General features: G+C 41.1%; 1 long non-coding RNA gene across 1 annotated transcript; it reads left to right on the top strand.

Moving 5' to 3' along the window:
• The first annotated feature begins 551 nt into the window (after positions 1-551).
• Positions 552-2595, top strand: LOC117318492. Its single transcript, XR_004530381.1, has 2 exons — positions 552-964; positions 2462-2595. It is a non-coding gene; the product is annotated as an uncharacterized LOC117318492 (long non-coding RNA).
• The last annotated feature ends 2269 nt before the right edge of the window (positions 2596-4864 follow it).

The raw sequence follows: 4864 nt of genomic DNA, 5'->3' as shown, positions 1-4864 counted from the left end.
TTTTTCCAAATGCAGGGTGTCGGCTATACATTCTTGCCTGTATATTCACCGGATCTAAATCCAGTTGAAAATTATTTTGCGAAAATTAAATCTTTAATGACCCAAGAACGATTCCGGGAACTTGCGAGTGTGAACTTAAAACTCTCTATCATACGTGCCATAGAGGAAATCACTCCCACCGACATGAAAGGCTTTTACCGACACACCGGCTGTTTCAACGTTTGAACACTGAACAGGCTCCGCCCACATACTTCGCAGTATAGATTGACAGGTAAACGAGTTACAAATTGTACCAATCAGCATCGTTGAACGTTAGTTCCGTAGGTCCTTTCGCTAAACTTCAATGCAGTTCCCTGTACATTGTACCTAAAGATCGAGGTAAGCGGCTGATATTGAAGAGTCTGTTGTGTCCTTGATTTCAAGTTCTAAGAGTTCTCCAATTTTTTGTAAGTAATAGATACATAATGGGTACGAGTGATGTATCGGATATATCACACGAGTGCGTAGCACGAGTGTGATATATGCGATACGTCACGAGTACCCATTTTGTATCTGTTTTATCCAATGACAGCCGAGGTTTTGTCACCCACGTGCCTAGGGGTGGAGCTATAAAATTGATCAAAACCTGTCACTGTGATATGTTTCCCGCCAATTTCTGACACGTTTCATTCTGTCACAGTCTAGTCCATTCATTTCTAGTGAGACTGTCAACCATGGCGGATCATGAACTGATCATTGATGTCGATGTATTTACCGACCAAGTATGAGTATGAACTGGAAGATAGTGACACTGTAGCTACTGACATTGGATTATTTGATACCAAGGAATTAACGTAACCAATTGTTGTAAATAAACTGAACGGTAATGTGAAAAACATGTGAAAGACTGCAGGATTCGAGGGAAATTACACAAACGGTAACTGCTCCGGAAAGAGGACCTGCGCTACTTCCCTTTACCAAGCAGGTAAGTCTAAAATCATATTGTTTGAACAAATTGTAAAATGAAATATTTTTCGTAAATTTCGACGTTCACGATGTCACGAATCTTTCAAAGTCCATGAAATTGTTTAAATACATCGATGAATCGGTTAATCGGTATTTTTATCCACTCGTCCTGTTATCATTTTCATCACTATTTTGCTTATGATAAGATTTTTGTGCAACGAAAATGTATGGTTACATTTGGCGTAATCTGTATAACCATTTTTTTTAAATGACTGAAATTTTATATGTAATCATGAATGCGTTTTTTTACTGATCTGTTATGCCCCCATCACACTAAGACAAAGACCACGAAGACCGCACTGCGTCCTTAAAATTTCGAGAAACGCAGCGGGGTCGTGGCAAAAATGGAGAATTTTGCAGTTGTCACGTTCATATTACGCCCTCATTACGTCCTTGCTGGGTTCTTACTACGTCCTACACGTTTCCACTAAGACCTTATCTCGCGCATGTTCGCGCGTGCACCACGCTCTGTGTGTTCTTAATACGCTCTTACTACGTCCAAAAAGATCTTTCTACGCGTGCATTACGTAATTACTACGTTCTCTCTGCGTTTGCCCGTTCCCTATAAATACAACTTGACTTGTTTCTTTTTTCCATTCCCCTGCAATATTCACAATATGCCGCCGAGAAAATCCGGACAGTCCAAGACAGGCCGTGGTGGGAGAGGCAGAGGTAAAATTCTAAAAAATCCACCACCAGTTGCCAGCGTTGTTGCATCCGAAGCAACCAACGATTATGACGAAGAACCGAATTTTTCGACTGGTACAGGCAGGGCAGAGAAGTTCTTGATAACTTGTAACCATCTTCTTTTGTAGTTTGAACGAAAGTGATAATGAATTAAACTTGAAATGAGTATTTATACAGCCGATCCTCTGGACGTGGTTTTGACGTGGTGGTAACCTGTGACAGACGTGTCGTAAACTTAATGAGCACCGTAAGAACGTACTGGAAACCTAACGTGGTCATCAACAACGTGGTATTGGCGTACCTTGGTCATTGTACAAGCGTAGAGAGGTCGCAATAAGAACTACATTGACGTAGCAAGAACGCACTGACAACGCAATGAGAACGTAATACAATCCTTTCCATCAGCGCTACGCTTCCACTGCGTCAATGAAGTTCTCATTGGGTTTTGGTTACGTCATTACCACGTCAATACCGCTGGTACTGCGTCCCTGTTACGTTCTTACTACGTCCCGATTGGACCACGTCCTCGCTACGCTTTTTTTTAACATGCTCAAAGTTTGTTCACGTCCTCCAGGTCCATGAAGACCATAACACGTCCTTATCGGTCTCTATTGAGTCTTTACTACGTTGTACAAGTTCTTTCTGCGTTCGCATTGCGTTCTTCAATTTTTTCCAGGACGTGGTTGGACGTAGTGGGAACGTGACCTAGTGTGATGGGGGTATTAGACCTAAAATATACTCAACAGGGTTTTATATTCTGTTTCGTCAGGTTTTGATGAGCAACTCAATATGGACAGGACGGAACATCGCAGCACGGCTGTATGCATACAAGGTGAAGAAAGAAGACAACAAAGAACATTTCTAAACGGCACTCGTATTTCATTAAATTTTGTTTAAAATGTTTTCCTGTCTTTGTTCATTTGCCACGCCCACATTTGAAATTGGCCCCGCCTCAAGACTGAGGCATGGACCAATCAGAAATGCCATGTGATATTTCAGATATTACATATGTGATATTTGAAATATCACATAGTATGCAATATAACGCCAACAAAAGATCAAAGAAAAACCGAGGCGTCATTGGATAATTTAAAAATAACACATCGTCAATATACCTATAGGTGAAATTGAAGGACTTTGAAAGGTCTGTGTTCCATTACTCCATGTTCTGATCAGCGCTTGGATATCATCAGCCGCGTAGGAAAACAAAAACAAATCTTCCAACAGAGGGACACAGTATGTTCCCATGGGTATGTATGTCAGCCAACAGAGGGGCAGTCTGTTCCCATGGTAATGTCAGTCAGCCAACAGAGGGGCACAGTCTGTTCCCATGGGTATGTATGTCAGCCAACAGAGGGGCAAACTCTGTTCCCATGGGTATGTATGTCAGCCAACAGAGGGGCACAGTCTGTTTCTATGGGTATGTCAGTCAGCCAAGAGAGGGACAGTCTGTTCCGATGGGTATATCAGTCAGCCAACAGAGGGACACATTTTGTTTCCATGGGTATGTCAGTCAGCCGACAGAGGGACGCAGTCTGTTTCTATGGGTATGTCACTCAGCCAACAGAGGGACAGTCTGTTCCGATGGGTATGTCAGTCAGCCAACAGAGGGACAGTTTGTTACCATGGGTATGTCAGTCAGCCAACAGAGGGACACAGTTTGTTCCCATGGTATGTCAGTCAGCCAACAGAGGGACACAGTTTGTTCCCATGGGTATGTCACTCAGCCAACAGAGGGACACAGTCTGTTTCTATGGGTATGTCAGTCAGCCAACATAGGGACACAGTCTGTTCCCATGGGTATGTCACTCAGCCAACATAGGGACACAGTCTGTTTCTATGGGTATGTCAGTCAGCCAACATAGGGACACAGTTTGTTTCTTTAGGTATGTCAGTCAGCCAACAGAGGGACACAGTTTTGTTTCTATGGGTATGTCAGTCAGCCAACTGAGGGACACAGTTTGTTTATATGGGTATGTCAGTCAGCCAACTGAGGGACAAATTCTGTTTCTATGGGTATTTCAGTCTGCCAACTGAGGGACACAGTTTGTTTCTATGGGTATGTCTGTCAGCCAATAGAGGGACACAGTTTGTTTCTATGGGTATGTCAGTCAGCCGACAGCGGGACACAGTTTGTTTCTATGGGTATGCAAATAGTCAAGTAAGGTTGGTGATCAGAAATTCAATATTCTCACGATTTAGAATATCTTTGGTGTATTTTCTATGGACACTAGGCATATGTTTAACAAAATATGTTCCGGTATAGTTCACAATTTTGTACTAATAACGCCGTTAACCTTTCTTGAAAAAAGACAGCTCTTATCACAAGAGAACGAAATGTTGAATGGGGAATGGTGTTATAAACAGTAGCAAAACAAACATTTTGACGGAGGAAACGTTTCTTATGGGCTTAACTTCGAGATTAATCAAAAGATTTTCAAAATCCACATTCCATTAGGTCGACGTCTGGAGTTATACTACCCCAATAGGACTGTAGTCCCGACTTAAATGTACTTAAAATGATAGTAAAAGTGGAGAGAAGACTCAAGTTAGCAATAAAATGTTGTTTATAAGGATTTTTGTGAAGTTTATGAATCCAATATGAACGAGTTAGATCCGTATCACTCTCACTATCCGGTATTCTACAAGATCGCAATACTGAAGATTGATTGGATTGGATTTCGGCTTTGGAAAAACTAGACAATGCGTAAGTAATGTTACTTTGGTTACCCATGTTGTCACTACTCTAAATCAGATTTACCTCGCTTATGTCTTTAGCTTAACTGAAATAGTGAAGGGTCGTTTAAAACAAATTTTAAAGCTTACGTCAAAATCAAGTATAATCCCTGGATTGATTGAAAATACAAAACGAAGCAACATGTCTGCCACCACACACAGACGATTCGACATTGAACTTCTGCTTCTGGAAATAAATCAAAGGGCCAAAGGCCCTGAGAAACGTCAGGGTCTGAGGTCATATTATAAGAAATTTAAAATTGGATTTTATAGTCAGAGTGTTACATTTGTATCAGATGAAATGTCTTAATCTGGCCATGGTATTCCTATTCTATATATATATTCAAGAAAACATGTATAACATGTCATATATCTATCAGCTGACAACTTAACAATAGCTGAGTAAAGTTCTTTCCTTATTTCTTTAATTCTTGTG

Source organism: Pecten maximus, unplaced genomic scaffold (genome assembly GCF_902652985.1).
Source record: "Pecten maximus unplaced genomic scaffold, xPecMax1.1, whole genome shotgun sequence".
Lineage (NCBI taxonomy): Eukaryota > Metazoa > Mollusca > Bivalvia > Pectinida > Pectinidae > Pecten > Pecten maximus.
Note: the sequence above shows the minus strand (reverse complement) of the source record. Positions and strands in the feature narration are given on the sequence as shown.